The sequence below is a fragment of the Babylonia areolata genome, chromosome 23, assembly GCF_041734735.1.
Source record: "Babylonia areolata isolate BAREFJ2019XMU chromosome 23, ASM4173473v1, whole genome shotgun sequence".
NCBI lineage: Eukaryota > Metazoa > Mollusca > Gastropoda > Neogastropoda > Buccinidae > Babylonia > Babylonia areolata.
In genome coordinates, this window is record NC_134898.1 from 47,091,341 (window position 1) to 47,109,481 (window position 18,141).

The window sequence follows — 18,141 nt, forward strand, 5'->3', positions numbered from 1 at the left end:
AGGTGATGGGTTCCTGTCAGACTGGGCGGGGTTGTCTCCCATGAGCCCACCAGGCGACGTGTTAACTCGAGTCCAACTCGATTAGCTCCCCTTCAATTACCGCGGCAGGGAAACAGGGGGGGTGGCTGTGCCGAGAGTCTGATGAGGGGGAGGGGGCGTGGGGGAGGGGGGAGGGGGAGGGGGGTAGGAGGAGGGGGGGGGGGGGGACAGAAGGAATCAATCCGGGACAGATGGGAGCTGGGAAGCCGTTGTGTTGCTTTTCTAACAAAGAGAGGCGAGATCATTAGCCGGGAATTTATGTTTCGTTTGGTTAAGTTAGGCGTCGAAAAGTCGAAAAGGTACCCCCCCCCCCACACTCTGCCCCCTCCCTTCCTGCTTCCCTCCCCCCCCCCCCCAAAAAAAAAAACACAACAACACAAAAACAAAAAAAACACCGCCCTCCCCCAATCCCCCCCCACTCCCCACCCCAAACCCCAAACAACCAAATCGACCAACCAACCAACAGACACAAACATCGGACACACACACACACACACACACACACACACACACACACTCACACACACACACACACACACACACACACACACACACACACACACACACACACACAAAACCCAACAAAACCAGAGCCATCAACATATTTCCTTCACACCTGCTTATTTACTTATGTTCTACTTTATTTTTTTTGTTTATTACACCCCCTCTTTAGTCCTCGTAACATCATCACTATTATTTATTGTTGCACAGCCATATATTGAGTTCTTCTTTAGCCGTTCATTTTCATTGTTGTTATAGTTATATTTATTTCCAGCCGTGTTTTGTAGTGCTAATATGAAAGGATCACTGTCACTATATAGGCTACGCGTCGTTTCACTGATGATAATTATCGTCGTGGTGTCGCACCGATGAACACAGTGAGGGATTCACTAAAGAGAGAGAGAGGGAGAGAGAGAGAGGGTGGGGCGGGGATGGATGGTCGGGAAGGAGGGGGAGGGGGGCAGAGTTTCTTAAATAAATGGTTGAATGAGACTCCATGATCTGATAAAGAAGCCTGACTGACGAGAAAACACAATATTAGTTCTGATTTTCTCCATCTCCTTACCTCACCCCTCTCTCTCTCTCTCTCTGTCTCTCTCCGGGTCACTCTCTATCTTTCTCTACATCACACACACACACACGCACACACACACACACGCATACACACACACACACACACACACATTCACATATTTCGTCTAAAATCACAACTGAGGATGAACGTCAAACAAAAGAACGAGCACACACACACACACACACATACAGAGGCAGACACACACACACACACACACACACACACACACACATTCTTGAGACTTTTCTTTTTTAAAAAACTAATAACCACATGCAAATACCAAATGCACATTAACATCACTGCAATTATCATCGTAACAACATCCCACTGATGAACTCTGAATTCTCGTGAAGCGTCGGAAACTAGACGAAGACATGCAGCGACGTCAAGCGGAAACAGGATGTCCCAACAGCGGAAGTGAAGAACCGAGCGCCCCCTATGCGGGCGTTCAGAGTTCTCCCCCCCTCTACCTTGAGGGAGGGGGCCAAAGGAAGGAGAGACAGAGGGGGGAGGTCTGTGGGGAGGGGGGGGGGCGGGCGGGGGGGGGGGGGGAGATGTCAACCAGCTATGGTCAACGGGTGTGACAAGGTGTGAACAACATGACGGTTGACCATCTGGCGACATGGACCGCCGGAATCAGTAGTCCACACTGTGAACTTTCTTCTTCTTCTCTTCCTCCTCCTCTTCATCAAAAACTTCTTCTTCGTCTTCTACTTCTTCTCCTCTTCCTCATCATCAACTTCTTCTTTTTCTTCTCATCATCATCATCAACAACAACAACTTCCTCTTCTTCTCCCTCCTCCTCATCATCCTGAACAACTTACTTCTTCTTCTTCTTCCTCCTCCTCCTCCTCCTAATCATCATCAACAACTTTCTTCTTCTTCTTCCTCTTCTTCTTCTTTCTCCTCCTCCTCCTCCTCCTCAACATCATCAACAATTTCCTTTTCTTCTCCTTCTTCCTCCTCCTCCTCATCAACACCTCCCTCTTCTTCTTCTCCTTCTTCCCCCTCCTCCTCCTCCTCATCAACATCATCAATTTCCTTCTTCATCTCCTCCTCCTCCTCCTTTTCATCATCATCATCAACAATTTCCTACTACTTCTTCTTCTCCTCCTTCTCGATCTCCTCCTCCTCAAATTCTTCATCTTCTACGTTGAAACTCTCATGTTCACTCGTATGCAGGGGAAGGTTTTCACGTGAATTACTTTTTATTTTCCACCACTTTGTAAACAAACTTTTTTCATGCTTATAATTGACTTCATCAAGTTTCTGCGCCTTATACATATTATCATTAGTAGTAGTAGTTCTTTTTTTATGTATTTATCCATTATTTATCATTATTTATTTACTTTTTTTTTTTTCTTTTTTTTCTCAAGGCCTGACTAAGCGCGTTGGGTTACGCTGCTGGTCAGGCATCTGCTTGGCATCTAGATGTGGTGTAGCGTATATGGATTTGTCCGAACGCAGTGACGCCTCCTTGAGTTACTGAAACTGAAACTGAAACTTTGTAAACAGCATAAGTCCGTTTTCGTAGGCGAGCATGTCGTTTCATTTTATTTCATTTATTCTTTTATTTTTCTTACTTCATTTTACTTTTTTGGGGGGTATGTGTGTGGGGGTGTGGGGGTGGGGGTGGGGTGGGGGTGGATGCGGGGGGTGGTAGGGGGTTTGGGATGGAGGGGTATATGCTGGGTATGTACTTTCCATAATCCACCAAAGGCTGACATGGATTATGGGATGTTCAACGTACGTGCCGATTTGGTCTTCTCCATGCATAATAGACACAACGGGGTTTCTATTTAGGCACTTGCAGTTAGTTTTCTCCATACCTGTTGACCAACTTTATTTCAGTAAATTCATCGGTAAAACTTGAGAATGGCACGTAACTTGTCCTGAACTTGTGCTGAATTTTGCTATTTATGTATGTATGCATGTATGTATGCAAAATATGCATGTATTTATGTATAAAAATCAGTTCGATTTTTTTTGTTTTTTTGTTTCGTTTAACATTGCTGGACTGAAGATGCGATCCAATTTGTCAAAATTTTTGCGGTACCTAAGCACACACCCCCCAGCCCCCCATCCCCCACCCCCCAACCCCCCCAAAAAAGGGACAAAAGGATTAATTGTTATTGAATTTTTGTATTCTTTGTATCGAGCTGCCCAAATATCTTTTATTTCACTTTTATTATTATTTTTTTTAACATAGATAGTAGGTTCTCAGAGTCTGTCCTACGCACTAGCTTTGTGCGTAGGTTAAGTTAGGCATCTGCTCCTTTCTTTTTTCTTTCCTATTTTTTTTCTTCTTTTTTTTTTCGGTCCCGTTCCAGCAGATGTGGCGTAAGTTGTGGATAATGACCGCCTCTTTAACTCTCTCCATACGAACGGCGAAAGAGACGACGTTAACAGCGTTTCACCCCAATTACCATCATCAAATTTTGCAAGAGGAAGGCTCTTATACTGAAGAGGTGAATGTTGACAAAGAATACCACCGAATTCTTACGACGGAAGCTAAAGGTTGGGTCATTCAGACACCCACTGGACATCCGAGGGGTCTGTGTAGAGGAGAAGAGAGGACTGGCCGTACTGAGTGAGTTAAAACTGTAACCAACCTCATCCACTGCAAGCGCCGGATCAGCTGACCGGAGGCGGCAGGCTGTTTCGCCTGTCGTCATTTTCGCGCCAGACTACGTCATTTTCGCGCCAGACTCCACGCCGGCCATCCAATCAATGCTACGTCACTCACAGTGGATGATATCGCTTTGAGCAACTTTGGATTATTTATTTATTTATTTATTTTTTACTGCATGTTTTGTTTATGTTCCACATATACGCTACACCACATCTGCTAGGCAGATGCCTGACCAGGAGCATAACCCAACGCACTTAGTCAGGCCTTTGGTGTGGCATGCATATCATTACACACACACACACACACACACACACACACACACACACACACACACACACACATACATACACTCCCCCCCTCACCACCAGCACTCCAGTCAGAAAACAAAGAGGCTGTTCCCAGGGAGACAACCCTGTCCACCGCTTGGCAGGACGAATGTGGGCGCCAGGCAGTCAAGTTATGTCCCTTGTTCCTTGCCATGCAGGCAGAGAGGGTTAACAACAACAACAACAACAACACACACACACACACACACACACACACACACACACACACACACACACATAACGTCCATGTAAGGAAAAACAAACAAACAAAAAACAAAAAAAACAAAAAATAAACAAGCAAACAAACTTAATATTAACCTTGATGGACATAGACAAAAAAAAAAAAAAAAAAAAAAAAAAAAAAAAAAAATCAATCAAAGTCCCTGTTCAATGAACTGATACGGCACGTACTTTTCGACATTTCTGGTGAACACGAGAGTGAGCGCTGTCGTGCTGACAGCCGGCGAACCCACCGCACTGTAGAGTTGTTTAACGACCTATCGGCAACGAGCCCTTAAGGTCAAGTTGTTCGTGGCTGTGGTCTTATCCATGGGGGTACGTGTGATGTGGTCAAGGCGTTGGTCCAGTCGAACCCAGCACTCCTGAAGCTGATTGTATACCAAACAGCTCAACAACAAAAGACCCGGCAAAACACCCGAGGAAGTGTAAGCCTGTCTCCCTCCATATCAGCCAGACTACAGACACAATAAATCTTTGAGCTGGCGGGATTTAAAGGAAGCCTAAGAAGGTACGTCAAAACCGCGACAATCTTAAAAACAACAACAAACAAACAAAAAAACTATCTTAATTTTTGTCCGAACGCAGTGCACAGCCTCCAAGATCAACAAGTGCCGGCTCGACAAAGTCCAAAATATGGGACTACGCCTCATACTTGGAACCATGAGGTCCACGCCGATCCATGACATGGAGAAAACTGCTAACGTCGAGCCCCTGGAGAGAAGACGCGACCTGAAAGTCCTGATGCAGGGAGAGAAGCTCAGAAGACTGCCCTCACATCACCTACACCACAGACTGGAGCAGCCCACCAAGAACCGTCTCAAACGTCAGAGCCTCAACCACCAGTATAAAGCACACAGAGCACAGCACAGCGATGTTCTGGCGGCAAAAGGGGAGTCTTGCACTGACCTTGCCTTGCCTGACTGGAGGCTCGACCAAGAGATAGAGGCCACCATCAGCCTCAGAGTTCCTGGCATCACCACCAAAACCAGCAACCAGCTACTCTCAAGATCCTGACTCTGGCCATGATAGAGGGGTCCTACCCAGCCAGCTCCTGGACCCATGTATACACGGACGGATCAGCGGAGGAAGCCACACACAACGGAGGCAGTAGTGTCTACGTCAGATTTCCCGATGAAGAGCACAGCAGCATCGCATTCCCTGGAGGAAAGCTCTGTTCCAATTTCAGAGCTGAAGTCCTGGCCATTAAAACAGCAGCAGAATTCCTCTCCTCCTGTGGAAAGCCCCTTGGCAGCATCTCCATCTTCACTGACTCCATGTCCACACTCCAGGCCCTTGACTCCCCTGATCCTGGTCCACTTATCCAGTCCCTTAAGGCCTCCCTCGCAACCCTTAACCAAACAGCCCCAACAACCCTCCAGTGGGTGCCTGCACATGTAGGCCTCCCAGGCAACGAGCGTGTAGACCACCTTGCTAAGGAAGGAAGCCAGTCAACCATTCCTGCCACGTATGAGGAAGCAAAAACTCTCCTCCACAGCAGATTCCGAAGAGGCTGGGTCACCCTGAACGGAGGCTACCAGACACACCAGGATCCCATCAGGACACTGGAGAGGAGACACCAGACTACCATCTACCGCCTTCGCACAGGACACTGCGGCCTCCGAGCACACCTGAAGAGGATTGGAGTGGCAGCCACATCCCTATGTGATTGCGGCCAGGCTGACCAGACCCCATCCCATATTCTCCAAGACTGCCCCCTGTATGAGAAGATGCGGCAGCAGTCCTGGCCTGGGGGTGTTGACCTCAACACCAAGCTCTGGGGGACGGTAGCCGATCTTCGCCGGACGTCCGAGTTTGTGGCATCCCTCGGCTTTCGACCCTGACTGCGTAGCTGTCGAAAGCAAAAGAAAGAAAGAAAGAAAGTCCGAACGCAGTGACGCTTACATATCTACCAAAACTGACGATGAAACTTTTTTTTTTTTTTTTTTTAAACCAACAGGACGCACTGATATTGGAACACCGAGCTCCCTTCTGTACACATTATTATGGATTAGGACAGCAGTAAGAAACACACAAACTTAAAAGTCAAACAGTGGAACTGTCGTCCTTGGAAAAAAAAAAAAAAGAAGAAAAAAAAGAAGCAAATCCAAAAACCTTTCATATCTGGTTAACCACTACATTTGTAGGAAATCAGTTGACCTCTTGTGCATTCCTACCCCGAGCACAGGCCCACAACCGTGCTTAAAATAGCATATAGTACGTATATGGCCGGGTTCATCCCGATTTCGCCTACCCCCTCCCGGCTTGGTATCATTAGATGTCATCGCACTGAACTGACAGAATCTTGCTCCTTGCGTCACGTTCACTACTGACGTCATAATGACGTGTATCTCAGTGCTGTCACTACGTAATCGGACTCAGGAAGCCGAGACGTGCCATTGCCCACACACAGAATAACACAAGACGAAAATGTGTTCTGAGTGGTGTGTGTGTGTGTGTGTGTGTGTGTGTGTGTGTGTCATCAGGAAGTACTGTGTCAGAGACTGACTCCGACAACAGTAGCTTGATTGTTGCCCGAAAGCGTTGCTGACAGTAACGTGATTCAAAGAGGTGGCCGGGCACGCATGATTATATCATACCCAATCGCCCCCGCGCACTGATACAGACTTGCGCTTGCACACACACACACACACACACACACACACAGACGCCTCATCCCCCTCTCATAAACACACGCGCGCACGCTGACACTGATGCAGACACGCACATACACGCAGAAACACAGTACACACACACACACACACACACACACACACACACACACACACACATTTTATCTCCGTTCTAACCATCTTCACCAAATTCCATTCAGTTCCCCACCACTTCCACTCGATCCCACCCCCCTCCCCCTCGCTTTCCCCCTCCACACACACACACTGACGCACGATCACACATACTTACGCACGGTCTCTCTCTCTCTCTCTTTCTTTCTCTCTCTCTCACAAACACACACACACACACACTTACGCACAGTCACACACACACACACGCGCGCGCGCGCACACACACACACACAACAGAGTTACGCACGGTCACACACACACACACACACACAGAGTTACGCACGGTCACACACACACACACACACAGAGTTACGCACGGTCACACACACACACACACACACACACACACACACACACACACACACACACACACACACACACACACACGTGCGCACCCGCGCGCGTCCAAAAAAGGAGCGAAGTCCATCCCCAGATGATCACGCTCTTCAAAAGCTCCATTTCTCAGAAACCTGTTTCACAACGACAGACTCGGAGAAGTGGGTTTCCACTGTTTTGCAGAAGTTGACAGTGCTCTGCAGTGCACTGTTTCAGTAACTAGTTGTGTTACTAAAGTGAGACTTATTCAAATAATTTACAGCGAATGTAATTGCAGACACTGCGTGTAATGAGATTAAACGTTTCAAATCTTGCGCCGCGGAAAGTAACTGCAGATGTTTTCAACCGAAGCCTATCATTTACATTCCCGCAGCGTTCCAGCCCCTCCCCCCTTCCGCCCCACCCCCACCCCCCTCCACTCCCACACACTTTGCATTGGTGGTGTGAAAGGATCGTGTTACAGGGGATGGTGTGTGTGTGCGTGCGTGTGTGTGTGTGTGTGTGTGTGTGTGTGTGTGTGTGTGTGTGTGCGTGTGTGTGTGTGTGTGTGTGTGTGTGTGTGTGTGTGTGTGTGTGTGTGTGTGTGTGTACTGTGTTTCCGAGCACGCGTTGGCCTACTAACTTGTGCGTTCCTTCTCAGTCTCAGACCATATATGACTGAATACCTAGAATAAACTGGAATCGACGTTTTCGTTCTTTGTAGGCCTACTACAATGAGTCATGACAGCGATTGACTCGGAGGACAAAGAGTAAATGCAAGGCTGCGTCTCTTTCTTTCTTCACGGCTTGTGTTTCAAATGTGAATACTTCTTGGTTACCCACAAACTGACGAATGATCTGATATGAATATTCATACAGCGCCAAATGTGAATACTTCTTGGTTACCCGCAAACGAATGATCTGATATGAATATTCATACAGCGCCAAATGTGAATACTTCTTGGTAACCCGCAAACGAATGATCTGATATGAATATTCATACAGCGCCAAATGTGAATACTTCTTGGTAACCCGCAAACGAATGATCTGATATGAATATTCATACAGCGCCAAATGTGAATACTTCTCGGCGGACCCCGGGAATACACCCGACCGGCACAGCCCTAGCCTTCCACGACACAACTTTCCAGGGGGTGGGGGGTGGGGTGGGGGGAGAAGAAAAAAGATAGGGGTGGATGGACTTGCTGCCTGGGGGGTGTGGAGGTGGGGGGGGGGGACTAAACTGGAAGTGTTGGAGGGTGGGAGGGGGGGGGGGAGGGGTAAGCCGAGTCTACTCTGTTGTGTCACAGGCAGGTGGGTGCTGTCAACCGCTGTCAGCAAATCTGAGTTCGTGTGAACAGGTATAGCTAGGTCCGCCCCCCTAGCCCCTCCACCACCACTGCCCAGTCTCCGCCTTCCTCCCACCATTCTCCTCCCCACCACAATGTCATCGGACCACATCAGCTGAAATGAGTCTCGACGTAAGATTCGAAAGTAACTGACTGACTAAACAGTCGGCGATGAAGAATGTTAATTTAAACTGAGCTTGTGTCAAACTTGCACCTATTCAAAGGACATGAAAAAATAAAGTTAACACTTCCTTCTTGGACGAGTGGGTGGGTGTTGCAACCTCTAGGCCACCTCCCCACAAGTCTAACTTTAATGGCATCAACTCACAGAGTTAGACGTACAATCCAACAGACATGTATGTCTGTGCGTTCAGAATAAAACAGGTCTGAATAAAACGTCTACCCACTGCGCTAAAAAGAATCTTCGCGCTCATGTGTGTACGTGCGCATCTCTCTCTCTCTCTGTGTGTGTGCATTTTCTTTTTCTAAGCTCAGTGACCCTTATATATATCTTTATTTGCTTACTTTGTGGTCGTGTGGAGTTTTTTTTCCTGAATGGAAAGTGTTTACAGTGAACATTAGAAGGACAAAGGCCATTCACCTTCACAAATGACGGAATAGATTCAAGTTCAGTAAAGAAAGTAACAAAAGGCATAATGTGTTAAGAGTTGAAGTTGACAAAGGAAGGCGACAAAATGAAGAATACGAACAATTCTATGTGTATGTGTGAGTGCTTATACATGGTGCATGCAGTATACAGTGTGTGTGTGTGTGTGTGTGTGCACGCGCACAGGGTGTGTGTGTGTACATGCGAGCGCCCGTGTGTAACCCGGTTACAGGTGTGTGCGTGCAGCATACAGTATATAATTATGTGTAATGTGGGTACATACACCTGCGCATACGTGTGCATGCATGTATAATGTGTGCATATCCATGCGTTTAAAGCACACACGTCTTCAAAAGAACGGAAACCTCATATGCAGCAGACAAACAAGAAAATGTTTTCTGACAAGAAAACACAGTCTGAAGTGGAATGTAGGTGAAATCACAAAAAAACATTACCACAATGTAAAAACATTACCATAATGATTTTCATAAGAGGCAAATCATTTCTCTAATCTGCAGATGGAAAATGAATTGTTTTAGGATCAGTACTGTTTCTTGCATCTGTGGTGCTCACATAACAGCCGATCATATATCAGCTTGCGATATGTTAAAGTCTCAAATCCCTGAACTAAAATCATCTTCAGTGTTGACGATCTTCAGCAGTCCATTGCTAATGTATGACTTCTTCAACTCCTTGTTAAATAGTCCAGTTGGTTCGCTGTTATAGTTGTTAGTTTTTCATTAGAAGCATGTTACATTGACATTGTTGTGTGGTTTTTTTTAAAACAAAATTTAAATCAATCATTTTCTATATGTAACACACACATACACACACTTTCACTTTCTTGCATGCATACACAGTTATTCCGCCGCCACCCCCCTTCTCCTCCTCCTCCCATTCGATTTTTTTCCTACCCTCGTCTAATATCACTTACAGTGAAAAGACGTTAAACTAAAGGACGAACGAACGAAAAACAGGATACATGATATGTGTCAACAGTTTGCTATCAGTCAATTGGACTACTTAATTTCCCATATCTCAAGTGGTGAAGACGGTCGTATCTGTATTCGCTAACCATTTGCAGAATACATATCAGTTGATGAATTGTGTGTTTTGCAGTACCTTTTCTATCAATATCCTTTTTTTTTTTTTTTTTTTTTTGTCATAAGACAATCTTTAAAGTGAACTGTTGCCACACCACATAAAAAAATGGCAAAGCATCACACACACACACACACACACACTCACAAACACACACAATTCAAATCACACTAACATCAACAGCACAGCATTAGGAATTTCTGACTGAAAGGTGAAGTTTTATTTGTGATTTCTTTTACAATCCACTGTCCAGTTCATTCAATTAATTGCTCGAATCAATGATTTCTGGAGAGAACAAAAGCAAACAAAATCTTTTGCATGTCTATGTTCGTGAGTCTGTAAAGTGAAATAACAACACGTAAAAAACAGAACATGTGCTTCCACCAAAACATATCATCCTATATTCTGTTTACACTGTAACTTGGGCATTTCCATCAACTTGGACTCCTATTAGATAAAATAAGATAAATAAGTAAATAAAAAGAACACTGCAAAACTATTCAAATGACACTGTAAACCTTCACTATAGGGGAAAAAAAAGGAGAAAGGTTTTCCCTTTAGATGGTATTCAATTGACTATACCAGTCAACTATACCAAAATGGTTAAAAAAAAAAAAAAAAAAAAAAAAAAAATAGGTGCAGTTTTTGAAATGTCAAAATGTGACAATTAAGAGAGGGGAGAGGGAGTGGGGTGAGCAGAGCATGAACAAAACATCATACCACCAAATCACAAGTTTTACTCTTGTACATAATCATGCATTATTTTCAGCATGTTGGGGTTGAGCAAAGATCAGCCATCTGCTGTGTAAAAAAAGAAGAAAAGAGAAAAAATCAGCAGATGTGATGCAGTGTATGTATGGATGGGTCCGCATGCTTTGACACCTCACTGTATTCACTATTAACTAATTATTCATTTATTTTGATGTGTTTTCTTTTATAAAGACACCAAACAGTGGGCAGACACTGGCTGAACCCCAATGATTTGTCAATCAATCAATCAACACCCCCCCTCCCCCCGACACACACTCCCAATATTCTTCCTTTGGTAGAGGTGAGAATTTAATACGAAGTTGCATGTCTTTGCTTTTTCTGGTTTCTACTCCACTGGACTAACCTATCTTTCTGACCTCATTTAGTGCTGACACTTCCTCAAGAACTCTCCGCTCTTCCTCTGACTGTTACCTTCTGAATATTCCCCGTGTCAGTACAAGCTGCAAGGCCAGTTCCTCAAGTGAATGCTCTGTTCTCTTTGCTGCTCCTCATATCTGGCACAGCCTTCCACATCATATCCGTTCATCTGATACCATTTTTGTCTTTTTTTTCCACTAAAAACTCATCTTTTCAGAACCTATCTGGCTCCATCTCAGCCTTTTGCTCTTCATTAAAAACTCATCTTTTCAGAACCTATCTGGCTCCATCTCAGCCTTTTGCTCTTCATTAAAAACTCATCTTTTCAGAACCTATCTGGCTCCATCTCAGCCTTTTGCTCTTCATTAAAAACTCATCTTTTCAGAACCTATCTGGCTCCATCTCAGCCTTTTGCTCTTCATTAAAAACTCATCTTTTCAGAACCTATCTGGCTCCATCTCAGCCTTTTGCTCTTCATTAAAAACTTGTCTTTTCAGAACCTATCTGTGAGCACTGTTTCTGTTTCCTACTTTTCCAATACCACCCAATGCCTGCTAATACACTGTTGTTGTTTTTTTTGTATCAGGAATGAGAGATGTGATTTGGGGATGGGGTGGGGAGAGAGGGAGAGAAGGAGAGTGAGAATGGTCATGAGTGGTTTATGTACTTTGGAACTTTATTTTTCATGTAAAGCGCCCCGAGCTTTTTAGAGACACGGCACTATACAAACGTACATTATTACTATTCCCTACATTTATTTACCACAGCCCCCCCCCCCCCCCCCCCAGCAACAATTTTAACCTTCGGGTTGTTTTCATCCAGACCCCTTGCTCAACATGTATCTCTCAACACTGGGTTGTGCACTGTTCCCATCATTCTGCCACTGGATGTGTGTGACTTCTTCATTGTGTGCACTCTTTGAACACATTAGATGAGAGAGGACTAAAAAGTCTGGGAACAAGGTATTAGGTCTGGAGAGAGAGAGAGAGAGAGAGAAAGGAGGGAGAGAGAAATAAAAGGGGTGGGTAGGGGGTCATTAGGGCTGGTGATGATTGTGTATTATGGTGTGTGCATGTGTGTGGAGAGAGTGTGTGTTCAACATAAAGTGTGAGAGTATACGAGTCAATTAGGAGTATATATATGTGTGTGTGTGTGTGTGTGTGTATATATATATATATAGAGAGAGAGAGAGAGAAAGGAGGGAGAGAGAAATAAAAGTAGGGGGTGGGTAGGGGTTCTTCAGGGCTGGTGATGATTGTGTATTATGGTGTGTGTGTGTGTGTGTGTTATGTGTGTGTGTTATGTGTGTGTGTGTGTGTGTAGAGAGCATGTGTTCGTACATAAAGTGTGAGAGTATATGAGTCAATTGTGAGTATATGTGCGTGCGTGTGTGTGTGTGTATCAATGTGTGTGACCTGCATACCCACCTAACAGGCAGGATTTTCAATCATGTGTAAGTGTGCACATGCTTTCAGTTTCACAAAAAATTTTTTGTATGTGATCCAATCACTGTCGTGTGCATGTGAAAGAAATGCGCTTTTTAAACTGACAAGTATGTGAGTGCCAGACCAAAAAAAAAAACAAACAAAAAAACCCCAGTTAGAACCACACCATAAAAGATAATAAGAACCAGACACACACATACACAGCAATGCAAGAGACAGAAAGATACGGGCGAGAGGGCGAACAGTTAAGGGCAGTGTGTGACACGGGGCAAAATTCACCTCCGGGTTGACAAACTGTTACGTGAGTGTGAGAAACAGGAAGACGTTTATAAAGAGGGGGTAGGTGGGAGGGGAAAATGAATGAAGTGGGGGAGGGGGTGTGGGGGGAGGGGAAGAGAGCAAAGTTGGGTGGGGGAGGGGGTTCACTGAAGAGGAAGTGAATGCAGAAGAAATGACTGGGAATTGGTGGGCAGTACTTGGAAAGTGTGTGTGTGTGTGTGTGTGTGTGTGTGTGAAGAATTAGAAGTGATTTTTATGGTTGTCAAACCCATGACCAGAAAAGCTGAGAACGAAAAAAAAAAGGAAAAAGTTTGTCTCTTGCTTTCTTACTTTCAAGACAGTTTCACTCGTTTTATTGTTTCTCCTTTTTTTCCCCTTCAAATTAGCAACATTTTTACAATAATTGTCGATTATCTCCCTTTCCATTATTCCAGGCCACTTTTTGAAATATATCTAAGGGGCTGAAAAAAAAACACACAAAAAAACAACCCCCCCCCCCAAAAAAAAAACAACAAAAAAAACCCAAACAAGAAAACAACAACAACCAGAAAATCAAACTCTTTTTTTATTTTCATAATTGTAAAATGGAGAGTGAGAGAGAGACAGAGAGCTAGAGAGAGAGAGAGAGAGAGAGAGAGAGAGAGAGAGATATTCTGCATGATACACTTGTGAGAGCATGATCATGTACAACACACACAAATTATATATATGTATGTACAATATTTATCAATGATTTAATCCAATCTCTTTAAGATATTCACACACCTTCACCATCATAATCTGTGCAACACATATATGAATAATAAAATTCAAGAGCAAAAACAACGAAAACAAAAGATTCCCTCAATCACGCGCAAGACAAACATTAATTTCCATGAAGATACCGACACAGCCTCATCCACCAGGCACAGAAATGGGTCACTTTGTTTGGTGCTGCAACTATAACCAGGGGGGGGGGGGGGCAACTACCTTATTTAGATTTAGTGATGGAACATGAATTCTAATCTTTTATATAGAGTCAGAGGTATTTCCACAGGAGTGGAAACATTATATTGACCAATCTTGTATTGACTGGTTTGTTGTGACTTGTATGTTCCCTGTGATCCATGAGATTTGACTGTTAATGTGTGCTGTGAGCTGAGATTGGAAATGTCATGTTCTGGGATCTATGATTTTTGTTGTTGTTGTTGTTGTTATTGTTGTTGTTTGTGCATGTGTTTGTTGTTTATTTGTTTTCTCTATTCTTCATCCATTCTTTCTTGCTTGTTCGTCAGTTATTTGTTAATATTATACTTGTGTGGGTATATTATGTGTGTGTGTGTGTGTGTGTGTGTGTGTGTGTATACATATATGTATGTATATATGTACTACCTCTATTGCTAAAGGTGGTGTGAACTGCAATTTTGCTTTACTGGTGTTGAATTTCATGTGAAATTGTAATGGAGACAATGTTAAAAAGAAAATATAACCTCCTATGCAAGGGAAAAAAAACAACAACAAAAAAACAGGGGGCAATTTACCCGGATGAACATGTTGTGCATGCAAAAATGTGTTTGAAATATATGTACAAGAATCTGCAGAAACTTCCATAGGTGGATAGGAACAGGGCAACAGAGAAAGGCTGGCTACCAGTGCCAAGACGCCAACTGCACTGTTGACAATGAAAAAACACATCCCTGTGTTTACAGTTGTATGTGTGTGTGTGTGTGTGTGTGTGTGTGTGTGAGTGTGAGTGTGTGTGTGTGGGGGGGGTAGTGGTGGTGGTAGTGGTAAATCCATGAGAGGAAAACATTGTTCACAAAACACACACATACACATTCACACACACAGCAACACACACCAAAAAAGAATCAAAATAACTGCGTGTGACATTCAACTCGTGGCAGTCTCAGGGACTGAAAACAAATCACAGTGATGTATAAAAAAAACAACTAACAAGCCTCAGATTGAGGTACTCAGAAAACTTCACCACTTGGTGAATTGGTACATAAAATTGTAGTATATATATTAAATGGACGCTGCCACGCCATCAGACGAATTTCGCCATTCTCTTTTCACATTGCAAACTGCATGACAATCAATCAAACATGACAAATGGATAGTGACAGGTTGAATTAAAATTATGGAAAATAAAAAGGTTCCACTAACTCTAAAAAAAATTATGTCAAACCCTGCACTTAAATCAGTTTCCACAACTTCAAATTTGCACAACGTCAAGACAGAACGTCAATACGTCATGCATGTCCAAACCATTTTCTGGTTAAACAAAATGGCCTGACGCAAGTAACAGTTACTATTAACATGGCTGCCTTTTTGATAAACTCATAAATGCATGTACAACAAAGCAGTACTTGCCGCATTTTATGTAATCTTATCATTTATGAGGTCTAAGACATCATATGTTCTGGTTCAGATGGTTATCATTATTATTATTGTTGTTGCTTATAGTGCACCCAACCGCACAGGGCCATATCAGGACTGCCCAACTACACAAACGTCCAAACGTTACCACGTTTAACACAAAGCTGTCACATATGTTTGTGTGTGTGTGTGTGTGTGTGTGTGTGTGTGTGTGTCAAAGATAAACCTACAAAACACAGTTCATAACACATCTTAACCATTTAGCTCTGTAGGAAAAATAAGATTAGGCTGTGCTGAGGACATAGCCCTTCCACACAATCATAAAATAGAAAAAAAAAAAAAAACAACAAAAAACCAACCAACCATACTTCAAAGCCAAACAAAAAAAATACATAAAAAGGCCATACATAGGCAAATAACACTGCACAACGGACAGCTAGTGCGCACCCCAGTGTTAACAAATTTCACTACCTAATTGCCAGAGCAAAACAGCACAGACAGTAACAGTGCCTCATAGTCTCCCAAAAAGAGAAAACGTGTCGAGGCTTGCTCAAAAAACAGGAAAGGGGAATAGACTGGGAAGGCAGGTTCAGTTCGTAGAATACTGGCTGTCTGATTTTAACACTATTACTGCAAGTAACATGATTTTAAGAATCAGGTGAACAGGAGAAACAAAAGAAAACCAAAAAGTGTTTAGAGAAAATAAAGTGCAAACCACTTTTCACAAGTCTTCGTTTTTCCTTTTTTTTTTCTTTCTTTCTTCTAAATAAGAGATGTCAGCGATAAAAGAGGAGCAAGCAAGGTGCAGGCAGTAACTCTCAACTCTCTAGGTGTCCCCTCACAAGAAATAATTTGCTTTCACCACAACTCACAGAAACAAGCCACATATTCGCATGACATGCATGAACAATCATTTCAATCAACTGACATCATAACATAACAGTTCTCATTTCTTGTATTATTTGGCAGTGTGAATATCTGACATGCTTTCAACAAGTGAAAATTCTGTAGACCCACAGTTACCACCAAATATATCATCACATTCCAAATTACTTAAGAGATCATGAAAGGGATTATGTATATTTGATAACAAAAAAACAAAACAGAATGCACAAAAAAAGAACAACCCAGTTTAATACAGGATTCTTACTGACTTGTCTCCTTGTGGACATATGGCTTGAAGTATCAATCATCTGCTTTGAATACATAATATTATATACACGTCATTATATGGGGTTTGAAACAAAGACTTTTCACAAATATACCGTACAAGTTCCCTTCTTTTTGTAAGTTTGATTCACAGTGACTGTGCACACCATATCCTACTGACATGCTTGTGTCGCCTATCATACTCATTTTGCTTGGTGCTGCAAAGACGTCAAACTATTACTAGTCACAAGGTTTGCTGAAAGACATGACACTGATGTATTCCTGATGAATCCAAACTAATTTCCTTTTCTATTAATTACTCATTCGACTTTCATTTCTGTGAAATGTTTTTAATCACTGAGAAGAAAAAAACAACAACCCAAAACAAAACTTTTAAACTGTGCCTTTAGACGTCATACAGACAGGAAAAAAATGATGGGCTAACACCACTGCAGAATGCACGAAAATCACTAGCAGAGATCCAGGCTTTGACACACAACTGCAGACCTGAAGGAATCTGGTGAACAGTTCTGTGTGGCACCCCAGTGACTCTTTACATATTTAAGAGAAAGAAGACGACGTAGAAGAAGAAGTCATATTTCAATTACATTTTTTTTCTTTCAATAATAATAATAATGGTAATAATAATAATACTAATAACACTATTATTATTATTATCATTATTTAATATCTCTTTTAATGTGATCTTAGCTTAGACAGTCTTTAACAATTCGAGTTTTTCAGCTCATAATACTGGCTTTAATCAGGTGAGACCTTGAAAGTCATTGCAGTAAATTATAAGTGAATACAAAAAAAGCTGGGATGATCATGTACACATATATAATAATTTAATATTAACTTTATTTTTTTTAATGTTGATAAAGTTAACCGAAGGCAAACAAATGCCACATACATGACAAAACTGCCACTTGCATGACAAAACATCACAAAAATGTCAAGACAAGTGGAAAACATTTCAGATGTGTATAACAAACCACAAAAACAGAGAAACCTCTACTACACTATGGATTAAGGTTACCCAGCTATTATAAATCATGCATTGCAGAAAACAAATTCAGGGAATTTATAAATGGGGTGACTCATCACATTCAAGCAGATAAAAAAAAAAAAGTCATCAAAATGTATTGTGATTGCAATCAAAAAAAGAAAAAAAAAAAAAAGAAAAAAAAGAGAGAGCGAGACATCCTTGTAATACATGCAGTGAAATATGTCAGAACAACAGTTTAATTATCACTGGTGAAATTTGAAGTACAAAATTATCTGAAGTATAAAA